The 17,183-nt window shown below is 43.8% G+C and overlaps 1 pseudogene; it reads left to right on the top strand.

The window, feature by feature from the left end:
- Positions 1 to 13,265: 13,265 nt before the first annotated feature.
- LOC127052573 (olfactory receptor 1019-like) lies at positions 13,266 to 14,184 on the top strand (annotated as a pseudogene).
- Positions 14,185 to 17,183: the final 2,999 nt, after the last annotated feature.

The raw sequence follows: 17,183 nt of genomic DNA, 5'->3' as shown, positions 1-17,183 counted from the left end.
GTTCCGCACGGGGAGCTGTTAGTTAAATTGGAAAAGCTGGGAGTGAATATGAAAGTTGTAAGGTGGATAAGGAACTGGTTAAAGGGGAGACTCCAGAGGGTCGTATTGAAAGGTAAACTGTCGGACTGGAAGGAGGTCACCAGTGGAGTCCCTCAAGGATCGGTTTTGGGACCGATCTTATTTAACCTTTTTATTACTGACCTTGGCACAAAGAGCGGGAATGTGCTAATAAAGTTCGCGGATGACACGAAGCTGGGGGGTATTGCTAACATGGAGAAGGACAGGGATACTATTCAAGAAGATCTGAACCACCTTGTAAACTGGAGTAATAGAAATAGGATGAAATACAATAGTGAAAAGTGCAAGGTCATGCATTTAGGAATTAATAATAAGAATTTTGGATATACGTTGGGGGCGCATCAGTTGGAAGCGACGGAGGAAGAGAAGGACCTTGGGGTACTGGTTGATAGCAGGATGACTATGAGTCGCCAATGTGATACGGCTGTTAAAAAAGCAAATGCGATTTTGGGATGCATCAGGCGGGGTATTTCCTGCAAGGATAAGGAGGTGTTAGTACCGTTGTATACGGCGTTGGTGAGACCCCATCTGGAATACTGTGTGCAGTTCTGGTGTCCCATGTTCAAGAAGGATGAATTCAAACTGGAACAGGTTCAGAGACGGGCTACGAGGATGATCCGAGGAATGGAAAAACTGCCTTATGAAAGGAGACTCAAAGAGCTTGGCTTGTTTAGCCTGGCCAAAAGAAGGCTGAGGGGGGATATGCTCGCCCTATATAAATATATCAAGGGGGTTAACGTTAGGGAGGGAGAGGAATTATTTAAGTTTAGTATTAATGTAGCCACGAGGACGAATGGGTATAAACTGGATATTAGGAAGTTTAGACTTGAAATTAGACGAAGGTTTCTGACCATTAGGGGAGTGAAGTTCTGGAATAGCCTTCCGAGGGAAGTAGTAGGGGCAAAAGACTTTCCTGGCTTTAAGACAAAGCTTGATAAGTATATGGAGGGGATGTTATGATAGGATCGTTAATTTGGGCAATTGATCTTGAATTACCACCAGACAGGTCTGCTCAATGGTCTGCGGGGTGATGTTGCATGCGATGGGTACTGAGTTGCTGCGGAGAACTCCTTCTTGGGTGCTGGCTGGTGACTCTTGCCCACATGCTCAGGGTTTAGCTGATCGCCATATTTGGGGTCGGGAAGGAATTTTCCTCCAGGGCGGATTGGCAGGTGCCCTGGAGGTTTTTCGCCTTCCCCTGCAGCGTGGGGCACGGGTCGCTTGCTGGTGGTGTCTCTGCAGCTTGAGGTCTTCAAACCATTTTTGAGGATTTCAATAACTTGGTCCTGGGATAGGGGTTGTACAAAATTGGATGGGTGGGGTTCTGTGGCCTGCCTTGTGCAGGAGGTCAGACTAGATGATCAGATTGGTCCCTTCTGACCTATGAGTCTATGAGTCTATACAAACAAAGAATTGTCATTAGACATAAGTTATGCCTACTGAGAGTTTGGTCCCATTCATAAGTCATGACAAAAAGACAAATGCAGGCATTGTGTTGACACTATTGCATTAACTTTATAAATGTTTTCTGTATGTTGGTGATCAAAAACTCAGGAAACGTGACAACATCATAGACTGTCACATTAAGAGGTTCTCAGAAAATATTCATAGCCCTTTTGTATTCAATAAGTGTTATATGTATTTGTGTATTCTGGTTTCGCTGGGTGGGTTTCCCTTGGAATCTGGGTGAATAATGCAGAAGCTTTGTCCTTTGGAATAAGTGGCAGTGATTGGTTTTACCTGTTTTTGGAGGCCTGAAAAACAAAGAAAGCCTTTTGGGTACAAAGGCTGAATTTAAATTAACTGAGGGGCCCTTATTTTGATCCAGCAAACTGAATACAGCCCTGAGAAAACAGGTGGAACTTCATTAGCTCACCTTTATAAAAGAGGGGTTAGAACTCTCAAATGGACTGTCACTGAGAGAATCTGTTCCAGAAACTAAATGGACAAGAGGGGAGATTGTCTGAGGAGGCCTGAGGGTCAGAGTCAGGAAATTTTGTTAGGGGAATTATTGGGGCGAGAGACTGATTTGGGGAGGACACTACTGTGCTTGCATAGGCTTTGAAGAAAGAGTCTGCAGGGGGTGGGATTGTGTTTAAGAAGGTTCAGTTACAGAAATTACCTCAATTGAAGACAGTGTCCCTGGATTCCTTGAGGAAAGCACAGATGAGGGTTACCCTGGAGAATGAGTTGACCTGGCAGAATGCAGCTCAGTCTGACAGCAGGAGGGTGCTGTAAAATAGGCCCAATCTATCACGGTGCCCTTGCTGGGACATTGAGGGGAAACACAGATGCAGTTGCCCTAAACTGTTACAGGTAGCTACCCATTATTTTTAGGAGGTTGTCTCTATAGGGATTTTTGCCTTAAGAATAAAACTGGGGGAAGGGATAGCTCAGTGGTTTAAGCATTAGCCTGATGAACTATGAGTTCAATCCTTGAGTGAGTCATTTAGGGATCTGTGACAAAAAACTGTCGGGTGGTACTTGGTTCTGCTGTGAAGGCAGGGAACTAGACTTAATGATCTTTTTAAGGTCCCTTCAAGCTCTATAAGATGGGTATATCTCCAGATAGGCAGGGCAATGTAGGGAATCTACTAGACCTGCCCTGAAACTCTATTCCCCAGGCCTGCCAGTGCAGAACCTCTCAGTGCTAAACTCACTCCATGGAATTGTAAAGGGTGTTACACAGACTCAGAGTACTAAGATTCCAGGATATAGCAAGTATTGATTAGGGTATAACATGTATCAATAATCAGCTTCAAATGTAAACATTTCCATCTCAACCCACATGACTCCAAATGCACATGGATGGATAATTCCCTTTGAATTGCTTCAGGAGCACCTGGCCTGGATTAGGAGCTGGGAGGGAGCAACAGGCAATTACATCCCAAGCCATGATAGAAACCCAATATAAATATCTCTAAGCACAGATCCTTCTGGAGTTTCTTTCCTGGTGCTACAGGTATGTTGTATGGTGATGGCTTTACGTAGAACTAAATAAACTAATAGATGCATTTTTAATGTCATGCAAAGGTATAGTGATCTACCTACCTCTCTGTCTAGCTATAGTTTCAATAATAGAGAGAAAGAAGGATATAAAAGAGTTGGTAGGAATTACATTCCATGGGAAATTCAGACATTTTGAAATTTGTTTTCATTCCAAATTAAAAAATAAAAAGAAAAAACAATCCTACAAAAGAAATTTTTGGGGGCGAGGGGAAATTGTTTCAGGCCAAGCAAAGGTTCCATTTCAAAAAAATCAAACCAATTCATTTCAATGTCCATCTTTTTAATTTAAAGTTATGTTATAATATAATAAAAAATAAAATACATTTGAAACTGGAAAAAAAATTGAAAAGAAAACTCAAAACATCCCTGTCTTCTCAATTTTTCCCCTTCAATTTTGACAAGATAGCCTTTCCTCATGGAAAAATGTTCTATGGGAAAATTTTCCACTAGTTCTAATATATATATATAAAAGAACTGTTGGACTTAGTTTATCAGCTATTTTTCAGGGTGTCTTAATTCAGAAATCATTGCAGGAAAGCATCCTGCCTACTCCTACATTCCCTCATTCCAGGAAAAATAAAAGCCTCCTGTTCCACAGACGAAGTAGTATGAGTTGGAACATAAGAAAGGGTGACTATTTAAGACGTATGGATGCACTGCAGGTGCCTAGTGGGAAGATGGTATTAAAAGTACAGTGCCTGGAGGTATAATGCCCAAAATATCTTGGTTGATGTGGTGAATCCTTAATAACTAGAAGCTTTCCTTAGACACCCAGATTGTGATAGCACTCAGGCTGGTGTAAACCCAGAGTGTTGCCACTGAAATCAACTGAGTTCCTCTGGATTTACACAGTTTGGAAGTCGTCTTTAGCACATTCATCGCCTTTTTTCCCCTCTGAGATGGGCAAGAGAGAAGCAGATCATTTTTACCCATCAGAATATGATTTTGTTCAGAAAGTTGGATGGTTGGTCTTGCTGTCTTTCTAGGAATGGAACTGAGACTCGCTGAGTGCTGTCTAGTTGTTGAATGTGTTTCAGCAATAGTTCAGAGGAACCTGTCCCTGCACCCATCATCAGCAATGATGAGAGCTGAATAAGTATGTCAGGGTACAGCTACACTGCAAAGAAAAACTCACAGCACAGAGCCTCTGAGCCTGAGTCAACTGATTTGAGCTTGTGGGGCTAAAAATAGAGGTGTAGATATTCAGACTCAGGCTGGAGCCCAGGTTCTGAGACCTTCCGCTCTTGCCAGGCTACACAGCTCAGGCTCCAGCCTGAGCCCGAACTTCCACACCACTCTTTTTAGCCCCGCAGTCCGAGCCTTGTGAGCCTGTCGAATGACTCCAGGTCTTTTATTGCAGATTAGAGACTCTGAGTTACCCATTCCTTGCTAGCTAGCTTTCCTAGTGTTGTAGCTGGGGTTTCCAGGAAAGATTGGATGATTATTATAATCATATTAATTATCTAGCTCTTACATAGCACTTTTCATTTCTAGATTTCAAAGTTCATTTTTTCTATACCTCCATGCCCCTACCGCAACATATGCATAATAACACTTAGAACTTGTATACGAGTTCCCACATAGATCTCAAAGTGCTTTACAAATGAGTGGTAGGGAGAAAGTGAATAAGGAAAAGTTATTTACTTGTTCCCATAATCGAAGAACTAGGGCCACCAAATGATATTAATAGGCAGCAGGTTTAAAACAAATAAAAGGAAGTTCTTCTTCACACAGCGCACAGTCAACCTATGGAACTCCTTGCCTGAGGAGGTTGTGAAGGCTAGGACTATAAGAGGGTTTAAAAGAGAACTGGATAAATTCATGGAGGTTAAGTTTATTAATGGGTATTAACTTGGATGGGTAAGGAATGGTGTCCCTAGCCTCTGTTTGTCAGAGGGTGTAGATGGATGGCAGGAGAGAGATCACTTGATCATTACCTGTTAGGTTCACTCCCTCTGGGGCACCTGGCGTTGGCCACTGTCGGTAGACAGGATACTGGGCTGGATGGACCTTTGGTCTGAGCCAGTATAGCCATTCTTATGTTCTTAAAGGCATGTGAGCACAATTTCCCCCATTTTAGGCACAGGGAGGTGTAGTGTCTTACCCATGGTCATGAAGAAAGCCAGTGGCAGAGCTGGGAACAGAAACCAGGTCCACTAACCCCCAGTTCTCTGTTCTGTCCGGTTGCTAATAGATATGTGCCCACATCAATTTTTTCCACAGAGATTCATAGAGTCTAAGACCAGAAAGGACAATTGTGATCATCTAGACTGATCTCCTGTATAACACAGACCAGAGAACTTCCCAAAATAATTCCTGGACCATACCCTATGGAGTTAATAACACTTCTTAGGAGTGGCATACATGACCCTTTTTTGTCACTTGCAACAGACAATCAAAGGACTAAATAAAACCCTCCTCTTCTCCAATGACTACAAAATCATTGACTGTAGCTAGGCAGATGGTGTGCTACAGCCACTGCCTAGCATCTCATTGCTTCCTTGTACTCCTCCATCTGTCAGATTACACCCACTTGTTGTCTATTGTCTTGTACTTAAATTGTAAGCTTTTGTGGGCGGGAACTGTTTTGTTGTTCTGTTTTTGTACAGCATCTAGCACAATAGATTCTGGTTTATAATTAAGGTTCCTGGATGCTACCTAAATAACTGTGTAATAATAATAAATAGCTCATATGGCTGTCCTCATCTTCTCTAGAAGAGATCCTTCTGAAACAAAGTGGAGTCCAGTTGGGGAAATAGGTTGGGATAAACTTACATTGTCGTTGTCCATACTCTATCAGCTCCCCAGAAACAGAGCATATCGCAGCCAAAGCTCCTGTTACCACCATAACTTTATAAATCAATCAATCAATCATTCAATCTACCCAGCTTCTTAAGTGGGCTCCCCCCACTGCAATATCTGACCAAGGAATACATGACAGTAAAATAAATGATAAAATACCATTAAAAAGATCAGCAGTTTTGGGCTTGTTTTAGTTCCCTCACACCAATCATTCGATAATGTCTGAGGCTGTGTTAGAGCTAACGGAAGCAACTCCGATGGTGTTGTATAGCTCCTACGATCTTTTGCGTCCCTTTTCCCTTTGAGTTTAGATGCTTTTGATGATGCCCAGAGGAAACAAGAGCGCTGTGTCTCAATTTCTGCTGCTGGGATTCTCCAGCCTGGAAGAGCAGCAGGTTCTGCTTTTCCTGGTGTTCTCCCTGGTGTACTTCATAATCCTGACCTCCAGCATCCCAATCCTGGCAGCCATCAGTGTTGATCGGAGCCTCCTTACCCCCATGTACTTCTTACTCTCGCTTTGTCCTTCTCAGAAACTTGCACCACTTTTGCTGTCATCCCCAAGCTGCTGGTGAATTTGCTGTTGGGAAACCAAACAATTTCTTTCCTGGGATGTGCGGCTCAAATGTTCTGCTTCTTCGTCTTTGGGGCCACAAATTGTTTCCTGCTGTCAGCCATGGCTTACGATCGCTATGTGGCCATATGTAATCCACTGCAATACCCAGTTGTGATAACCAGGAGGGTTTGATTTGAGCTGGTCGCCATTTCATGTGCAACTGGCTTTCTTATAGCGCTAGGCATCAGTTCCTTGTATTCAGTTTGCCCTTCTGCGGGCCCAATGCCATCAGACATTTCTTCTGTGACATCTCGCCCGTTCTGAGACTGGTCTGCAGTGACCACCATATTGCTGGGATGGCCACTGTTTTTCTGTGTGCCTTTGTTTTGCTAGGCCAGTTCACAGGAATCATCCTCTTACATCTATATCCTCGCTGCCATCCTGAAGATCCACTCTGCCCCAGGCACGCGCAAGACCTTCCCCACCTGAGCCTCCCATCTCATCGTTGTGATCACACACTTCGGCTGTGCTTTTTTCGTCCATTTAATACCCAAATCAACCTCTTCCCTAGATGAGGACACTTTCATTGCCTTGTCTTATACCTTCTTTAGCCCCATGTTGAACCCTGGGGTTAATAGTCTGAGAAACCAGGAAGTTAAATCAGCCCTAAGGAAATTAACTGCTCACATATTTCTTTCTCCCAAAACGTGAAAAGTTGCAAATTTGGGCACCTCCAATATATCAATTAACTCTGCATGATGTCACTATTGTCCATAGTATGGTCTTCAAAGCAGTGACTTTGTCTTTCTTTTTGTCTGGGCATTAAGAGCCCCTGTGGTTCAGTATAAATAATGGACAATAAAATAATATTGTTACCCCTTATTCTGAAACTAGTGTTGCCCCTCTGCCAACGTCTGGGGCCTTGCAGGTCAGCTTCCCGGTAGCAGTTAAATCTACAATGCAGAATCTGGCTGTATTCTGAGGGTAACTTGCACTATTCACACACACATATCAGTCCTGAAATGAGATGATCAAACAACATGCAGAGCCATCTCTTATTCCAGGAATCTCATCCCAACACCGATGCCCAAGGAGCAACTCTGCCTCAAGAATTATCTCTAATCAGAGGCCAAGGCAGACAGCAAACTCTCCTGCCACTCACACAACTCCCATTCCCCCTGAAGTTGCCTCTACAACCAAAGCCTTACTTTACCAAAATATGATGACAACACCACATGTTCCCCCAAGAGTCAAAACTTACTTGCACACCAAGAGGATGTTTATAGTGGCTCTGGAGGTGTAATTTCCAGCTAGGATTGACATACCCCTTCTAGCTCTGATCAAGCTAGCATGCTAAAAACAGAAGTGTAGCCGTGGTGGTGCGAATGGCGGGACAGGTTAGCTACCCCGAGTATGATCTCATTTGAAACTCTTGGCATGTAATCAGGGATAAGCCCTTGTGCTGTCGGGCTATGGGATCAGAGCTAGAAGGGGTATGTCTACCTGAGATGGATGTTACGCCTATCAGCTTTAGAGTAGACAAACCGTAAGGACAAGAACTGAGACCATGGTGGTACCGGCATGACATTATTTTTTCTCTCCTATTTTTTTATTATCTCTGTATATGTATAAGTGCAAAGTGTTGTTATGGCCAGTCAGTGGCAATGGAGGAGTTCCTGACTTCTAGCTTTTTACTCAACGAGAAGCACGGACAATCAGTACCTCTCCCACCCCCCAAATACACAGATCTTTGCTGGAATGGAAGTATCGGTATTTGGAATCACAGGGAAGGTGGCTGAATGACTACCACAGGTTGAGTTTTAAATAGAGCTGGTGGATTTTTTCCCACAGGAAAAAAGGGATAAACTTTTTTTGTGAATAACATTCCCCATTTGACCAGTTCCAGTTTTTGTTAATAGACACCCCCACCCGGCCTTCTCCCATCTCCCCGAGATAACTGCCGATATCCCAGCACAACCATTTCCTCCCATGTAAATATTATAAAGGAAAATAACCTCTTCAAGATCCCCGCTGCTAGTGCTTGCCCAGTGCATCTCTTTACTTGTGTGAGATGAGGACCAGGGGGTGTTTGCTCATGCCACTAAACTTCTTAAACTGAAAAATAACTTCAATTTTTTTTCAAAGTGATAAGAGTAGAATTAAAGGCAATTTATGGTCCTAGTCAGATCATAGCATGTTCTCTCCCCGTTCCCCGTAACCTCACCCTCCACTTGGAATGGTGATGACAAAGGTGCCATCCCCTTCCAGAGAGGCAAGGCTAATGCATTTTCTCACCCAGGAGTAGCATCATGTTTGTTTATCCCTCCGTTGAGGAGCATCAGGAGTTTCCTTTGCCCCTAGAGAGGAACAGACTGTGGCAGGACACCCCCCCCAGTACTTACCCCAGCAGCTAGAGTGTATCTGTTTTTGAAGAGAGCAAGCCAACTGAATTCCTTCATTCCTGCCACACAGAGTTCACTGCTGGGATGGGTTGACATAGCTCCCAAAGCAGTGTGTCCTGCAGTTACCTGCCCCATACATCTGAATGGGATGTTAACAGAATAGACCCATGGTCACACACTACACGGTATTGTTATAATGCTTGTACAAGGTTTGCCTTGTGAGGTGGTATTTAAAAACACATTGTTTGCTGGTCAATATCATGGCAAAATGCACGTGGCACCATTACATGTAAAGTTATGTACATAAGATGAAATCATGACTCAAGCATGTTTCCCACATAAGTCCGAGGAGTAGCTAAACCACTTCCTCAGAGGCAAAGGGCAAGCTGATGCCTCAGGCATCAAGTCTGAGTCAACAAGGCTGATGGACCGTTATCATCTAAGTGGCCATTCTTTGAGGAGGAAGTGGGAAGGGACAGAAATCTACATTTGAGCAAAGAAACTGCATGGAGTTTCCTTTCTTCACCAGACTGCCTGTCACCTTTCTCCCATCTGGAAATGCTTCTCAATGGGGGGCAGGACTATAAAAAGAAGGAGAAGACACCCCAAGACTCCCATCATCTCTCTCCCTTTCTAGCTCTGACATCACACTTATGAAGATAAAAGAAAACAGCCACTGGACTCGAGGGGAGGGATCCAGACTGAAGAGTTTGGTCAGTAATATGCTGGAGTCTGTAGTGAGAAACTTTGTTTGAATCTAACATTTTATTAAGTTAGGCACTAGTAAATATTTTATCTTTATTTTTCTTACAACAGTTTGTGACTTTTAAGACTCATTACTTGTACTCACTTAACATCTATCCCATTGTAATTAATAAACTTTTTTTTTTACTGTTTTACCTAGTCCAGAGTGTTAAAATTGGAGTGTCTGGCTACGCTATTTAAAATAATGAGATGGCATATACCTGTTGGCTGAGACAGATGCTCATGAGAAAGAGGCAAAAGGAAAGGGATAGAAAAGAGGATATATAAGGTGTGGAAGGAAAATGTCACATGAGGGAGGGTGTGACAGCAGGAACACAAGTCTCCTATCCCAAGTATTCAGAATTTAGCTCAAGCAGGGCCAGATGGAGATATCATCTGGTTTCTTTTCTCTGACTTTGTCTGGTGAGGATGGTTTTTCAGGATCAGGACGATGTAGGACCAATTGTGTCATGGTGGATGCCAGAGGATGATGAAGGTGGAAGCCATAATAGAAAGCTCAGGCCTTCCAACCCACTTGTCCCTGTGCTACCATGTAGTGACCGCACTCCCAGATAAACAACATCCTTTGAAGCATGAATACTATATCCCACGAATCATTAACCTATCAAAGCACATTTGGATGAATTCAACTATAAACATTTCCTCTCATTTGTGGAATCTTTCAGCTCATTGCCCTGCCAACCCATGACTTTACAAGATGCCTTGCAGACCCTTTAGTGCTGTTCCTTTAACCCAACCATCCGGTTCATAGCAGTCTGTCTATCCCCATCTTTTGATGACTTTTATACATAATTCTATGTAAGAAGCTGAGTGGGATTCATGTTGCCTGGAGCATCTTAGATTTCATACATCTGCCCAACCCCAGCATGTAGCACAATGTGGGCTGGCTCCACGACTGGGGGCACCAAACAGTATAGTTAATTGAGACTGTGACCTTGTTGTGCCAAGCACTGTATCAGCAGAGAGAGGGAAATAGATTTCCTGAAGGTCCTACAGCAGGTGAAAGCTGGAATAAAATCCAGGTCTCCTGGCTCCCAGCCCAGTACCTAATGCACTAGACCACATTACTTCTTTGCATTAATTTAAGTGTTAGTTTAGCAGCTCTGCTGAATCATTGCGCCCCGCAACATGCCATAAAAACTCCAGAGCCCAGCTGTGCCACAACAAGTGTATTTCTGCATAGAAAAGCCAGGGCCAGCATTAGGGGATAAAATTGCCTGAAGCCCTATACCACAGCTGATCCCGCAAAGCTAAATTGCTCAGGCTTCAACTTCAGCCTTGGGTACCGGGGCTTGGGGCCATGGGCTGCCATCCTGTATGGTGGGGCTTTGGCTTTCTGCCCTGGGGCCTAGCGAGTCTAATGCCAGCCATCCCTGGAGTAAACCCTGAAACCTGCCCCAGACTCCTTGTTGGGAACTACAGAGGTAGGGAACAAAACTAGGGCTCTGACTGCTAGAAACCATATACCATTGGACTGTCCTAGGATCAGCTCCTTACTGAGTGATACACACTAAGCAGTGTACTCCCTTGGTGACTTAAGGGCACAGGTGCTGTTCCTAGAACCAAAGGACTGTGTGTCTCAACCCTTTACTCCAGTATTTTGTGTGCTGTCCACCTTGGTGCTCTCCAGGTGCCTTTCTGCTCAATGTTTATGACCACAAGGAAGCAACGGACAGGAACGGTAACTTTAGAGGATGTCCAGCCCTCCACAGACATTGCCCCCACCCCCTAGTGCCATAGAGCTATCTGCCAACATGTAGGTGTGGGACAGTTTGGAGAGCAGTGCTGGGTCAAAAGTATGATGCCTGGATGGCGATGGAGAGCCTTGAAGATATGGGAGGAAATCGTTGCCACACAGAAAATGACACAGAGAGGCGAGTGTAAGAGTCTCAGCCAGGATAAATCACCTCTCTGTTGGGATAGGCTCACTGAACGCCTGCCTGGCAGCACTCAATATGATGAACAGGGTCTGTGCCAGCCACAATGAACAAATTCACTCAATGCACAGCACCAGCACACGGGATGGAGTGGGGAGCTGAGAATTGTGTATGGTACAGTACATAGCTCCGGGATTGTAGCCGGGAGCTGAGCATGCATCAATGAGAGCAGACTAATGAACCAGGAATGGGCATACTCAATGAGCGGCACATGCATACAGTGCTGGAATACGGACTGGATATGTGATCTGCATGGCACAAGTTCAACAAGGGCTGAGTTGCAATGCTACAGGTACATTCAAGGCACGTTCAGTGTGCGGCATAGTGCACAGACCAGGTGCAGTCAGTGCATGGCACAGAACACAGCTCTGGGATCATAGTTGGGAGCAGGAGAGATGCATGGTTGGTGCATGCACCTGGCACATACTGAGAGGCCATCGTAGGGATCTGGGAATTAGTATGTTTGGTGCCTTGTGCAGGCAGAGAACTCTTCCACTGGGATGGGGAGCTGCAAATGGGCTCTGGAGTAGGAAATGTATGTGTCCATGTGTCATATGCTTTCTCACACTGAGTAGAAGCTTGTTATGCAAAGATTCCCATTGGTCAATGGTAGAGCTCCTTGATGTGAGTTATGGTCTCAGATTCTGGGTTTTCTATAACCTGTTTTGGAGGCTTATGACAATACTTACCTATCTTTAGAATTAGAGAGTTTTCCCCTCAAAACTAACCTAACCTGGAATGGTGGTCGAAGCATGAAGGGACATACAAATGTTTAGCATATCTGGACGTAAATATCTTTCAACACTGGCTACAACAGTGCCATGTAAATGCCTGTTCTCACTTTCAGGTGACATTGTAAATAAGAAGCAGGCAGCATTATCGCCTGTAAATATAAACAAACTTGTTTGTCTTAGTGATTGGCTGAACAAGAAGTAGGACTGAGTGGATTTGTAGGCTCTGAAGTTTTACTCTGTTTTGTTTTTGAGTGAAGCCATATAAAAACAATTTTACATTTGTCAGTTGCTCTTTCACAATGAAGAATAGATTGCAGTACAGTACTTGAATGAGGTGAATTGAAAAATACGGTTTTATCTTTTATAGTGCAAATATCTGTAATAAAATAATAACATGAAATGAGTGCTATACACTTTGTATTCTGTATTGTAACTGAAATCAATACATTGTTGAAAACATCAAAAAATATTAAAGTAAATGGTGTTCTATTGTTAAATCTGCAATTAATTGCAACTATTTTTTTAATCTCGCCATTATTTTTTTAATTGTTTGCTTATGAAAATGTTACGTACAACTGTGTCAAAAGCCTTACTAAAATGTATATCATATCTACTGCTTCACCTCATCTTCTAGGCTGGTTACACTGTCAAAGAAGGACATTAGGTTGAGTTGGCATGATTTCTTCTTGACAAATCCGGGTTGGCTGTTACTTAGTGTTGACATGGGGATTGAACTATGGCTCTGACTTTAACAGTATGAGCTTCTACTGCCAGAACTAAAAGTCCCACTTGTTTAGCCTGAAGCCAGTAGCAGACTCTTAAATCTCGATACGGTCCAGTCACTACAGTGACCCAGAGAAGTATAGGCTATATTTAATAATTTTAATATCTTCAGACTTATGCACTGACTACAGGCCTTATTTGTCTCCTCTTTCAGTGTACACCTCACTTTTCTAACCTGCCAAAGACAGTGCATCTGGGATAAATGGGAGAGAGAAATCACACTCTGGTGACTGAGTTCATCTTGTTGGGACTCACAGACAATGTGAAGCTGCAGATCACCCTCTTTGTAGTGTTTCTGTTGATCTACTTGCTGATCCTAATGGGGAACCTTACCTTGGTCACCTTAATCAGGATTGACTCCCGACTTCACACCCCTATGTACTTTTTCATCAGCAACCTGGCCCTCCACCATCATAATTCCCAGCATGCTGATGACCTTTGCAGCAAGGAGCAAGGTCATTTCATTCACTGGATGCACTGTGCAATTTTTCTTCTTCAGCATCGCCATCTCTTGCAAATGCTGGCTGTTGAGTGTGATTGCGTATGATCGCTTCACGGCTATCTGCAGCCCATTGCTCTACACTATCATCATGTTCAAGCGGTTCTGCCTGCTGTTGGTGCTGGGGTCGTACTTCATGAGCTGTCTGAATTCAATGATGCAAACTGCATTTATATTCCGTTTGTCCTTCTGTGATGCTTATATCAACCATTTCTTCAGCGATGTGCCCCCTCTTATGAAGCTGTCCTGCTCTGACACCCGCATCGCAGACATTGTTCATTTCACCTGTGCGACGATGCTGGTATCAACCACCATCTTGATTATCCTCATCTCTTATATATACATCATGGTCACTATCCTAAGGATCAACTCTGCTAAGGACCAATGCAAAGCCTTCTCCACCTGTGCCTCCCACCTGACAGCAGTCACCATCTTCTACGGAACAGGCTCTTTCATGTATTTACGGCCTAGTTCAAAGTCTTCCATGGATCAGGACAAAATCATCTCTGTGTTTTATACCCTGGTGATCCCCATGCTGAACCCCCTGATCTACAGCCTGAGGAATAAAGAAGTCAAAGAGGCCTTTAGGAGGATAAGAGAGAGGAAGGTATTTTCTCTGTAAATGTAAATACTGGATATGGTTTTAATTCAATAGAGGGAATAAAAGGCAGGGAGTGATTTCTCTGGATTGTAGCTTGATTTCTGTGAATAACCCAATGTGCGCACCTTCCATGAAAAGGAACATAGGAAGGCAGATTTTCCCAGGGCCGCTGATCGGAGGGGAGAGGGGTGGGCATAGGAGGCATACCACGGGCTCTGGTGACTTAAAAGGGCCCACAGCTCCCAGGCCCACTGCTGCTGCCAGGGTAGTACTGGCAGAAAGCTCCTTGCCACTTTTAAGTCACAGTAGCGGTGCAGTGCGGTGTGTTAGTAGCGGGGGGAAGTCTCGGGCTGCCCAGGAATCCCTGCCACTTTAAATCACAGTGATTTAATCACTGGCCGGGTCTGCAGGAGAGTGGGGCACCCAGAGCTGCGAATGTGTGTGGTGTAGGTGCAAAAGGGGCAGTGGTAATCACCACTGGAGCCCCAGGCAGCACAGGCCAGGCAGCGCTCAAGGCATCTCGAAGGGGAACTAGCTCCCATCCCCTCCCCTTCTGCCTGAGGCCCTGCCCCTTCCGGGGGCCTGGAGCCTTCCTCACACACAGTTTCCCTTGGGGCCCAGCAATTCTGTTAGCAGCCCTGGATTGTCCAAAGAGCTGGGCACCCAACAACCACCAAGAAGGGCACCCCAGGGAGTACGCAGATGGTCACAGCAGATCAGCTCCCAATCATGCACCAGTTTGTGCTAAGGGCACATTGCCATCCCCAGGTGCTCAAAAGCCTTGAGTCAAATCCTAAAATTGAGAGTGCTTGAAAAAAGCATTCTTTTTTTTATTTTATTTTTTTTTAAATTTCTCTACATGTTGAACCTTTTGAGTCCTTTCAACTATTTAATATTTGGGTGAACTCTCATCGTGTGTACAGGCTTTTCCTTCCAGGATTTGAGTTACAGAAAAGGACTTGTCCCAATGAGCCAAGCTGAAGCATTTTAAACCCACTTTTATAATGCCAGGCCATTCTGTGCCACCTTCTACCTACTCGGCAATAACCTTTTTTGTATCATGGACATCCACATATAATTTATACTTGATGGTTGCTTGGTTGCCTAAAAGATTGACTGTGGTTTATTTCACTAAAGTTTCTAAGGGAAACCTTCCAATTAAGCCTCATAATACCAAGTAAATTACTTCCACAGAGTTATACAGCTGAGAATTTGGCCTAGTATACACATCTAGAGCTGAAATTTGTTTAGGTGGTTGATTTCTTCTTAGAGGAGACAGACTGCTTTGTAGACAGCTGTCAGTTCTTCCTGGATTATTGGGTACTCACTCCACTTTGGCTGGACTGGGCTTGAGGTTAGTCAAGGTTTTATTAAATAGCACTTCCTTATCAATTCTTCTGTGATGTACTCCCCAGCCTGAAGCTGACCTGCTCTGGCACTTGCATTGCAGACATTGTTCATTTCACCTATTCCGCTATGGCTGTAACATCTCCTTTCCTGATCATTCTCATCTCTTACATGCACATTGTGGTCACTCTTCTAAAGATCAAGCCCATGAAGGGCAGGAGCAAAGCCTTCTCCACCTGCACCTCCTAACTGATGGCCAGCACCATCTTCTATGAAACAGGCTCTTTTATATATTCACAGCCCAACTCAAAGTACTTCATGGAAAAAGACAGGGTCACCTCTGTGTTTTATACCCTTGTGATCCACATGCTGAGCTCCTGGATCTGCAGCCTGAGGAACCAGGAGGTGAAAAAAATGGAGTCCTGTGGCACCTTAAAGATTAACACATGTATTTGGGCATAAGCTGATGAAGTGGGTTCCAGCTCACGAAAGCTTATGCCCAAATAAATGTATTAGTGTTTAAGGTGCCACAGGACTCTGGTTGTGTTTGCTGAAGCAGATTAATATGGCTATCCCTGTGAACAGAGTTGAAAGAGGTCTTTGGAGGATCATAGAAAAGAAGGTATTTCCTTGGTGTAAATGTTGGACGGGGTGTTTAATCAATAAATGGGAGCGAGAAGGAGAAGTGAGTTTTCTGTTTCGTTATCTTTATATGAATAACCAAATATGTATCTTTCATTAAAAAAAAAAACCTATTGCCCAGATTTTTCCAAAAATCTCTATCCAATAGCTAACTTTTCAGAACCCAAACAAATGACTGGATTTTCCAAAGGTCTCCACTCCCACTTAGGGACCTAAATTATTCACTTGGGACTTGCACTTTTTATCTCAGTGTTGGGTGCTGACCACTGCTATAACTCGGGCTTCCTAATTGCGGTGTCTAACTGAAAGCCCAGCATCTCTGAACATCTGCCTCCAATTGTAGGTGCTGCTGGACACGTTGTACTATCTGTCCCGAAATGTACACTCAAAGCTTTCTCCTCTTTTGAGGTGTATTGCCAGTTTGGAAAGTTTTCCATTTTACCAGACTAGAGCTCTTACAAGTAAAGGACCCAGTTCTGGAAAGCCCTTAGGTATGTGCTCGCACCCATCTCTATATAGTGAATCCATTAAGCATATGCTTGACATTGATCACGTGATTAAATCCCATTGAATTCTGGGGGATTTAAGCACACTCTAAATGATTTCCAGAATAGAAATATTTGCCTAAAATGGGAGCAGGATCTTTAAAAAACAAAAATCAACAACAAAAAAAAAACAAAACAAAAAAACCCACAACCAACTGTTTGAAGGATTTGATCCTAAGACTTAAAGAAAGAATAATGACGACAGTGGACTTAGGTCAGGCCTGATCAGTAATTACCCTAGCAGAACCCATGTCACATGGCAAATGACCATTTCCAAGAGACGTGTTGACTGGATGAAGGCCAGGTCCCACTCTGTGTCCAGCCAGGTCAGAGGCACAATAGACAAACCAAGTAGTTACCAAGTAGAAGTCAATGGATAGGGATTAAGATGCTTTTTTTTTTTTCTTCAGAGATGTCTAAGAACCTGGGATTGGAGTGGTAAAAATAGCTGAACATCAGGGATGAGGGGCACTGGCAGACTCAAAG

This window comes from Gopherus flavomarginatus, chromosome 5 (genome assembly GCF_025201925.1).
Source record: "Gopherus flavomarginatus isolate rGopFla2 chromosome 5, rGopFla2.mat.asm, whole genome shotgun sequence".
NCBI lineage: Eukaryota > Metazoa > Chordata > Testudines > Testudinidae > Gopherus > Gopherus flavomarginatus.
This window is presented reverse-complemented; position numbering and strand designations above follow the sequence as displayed.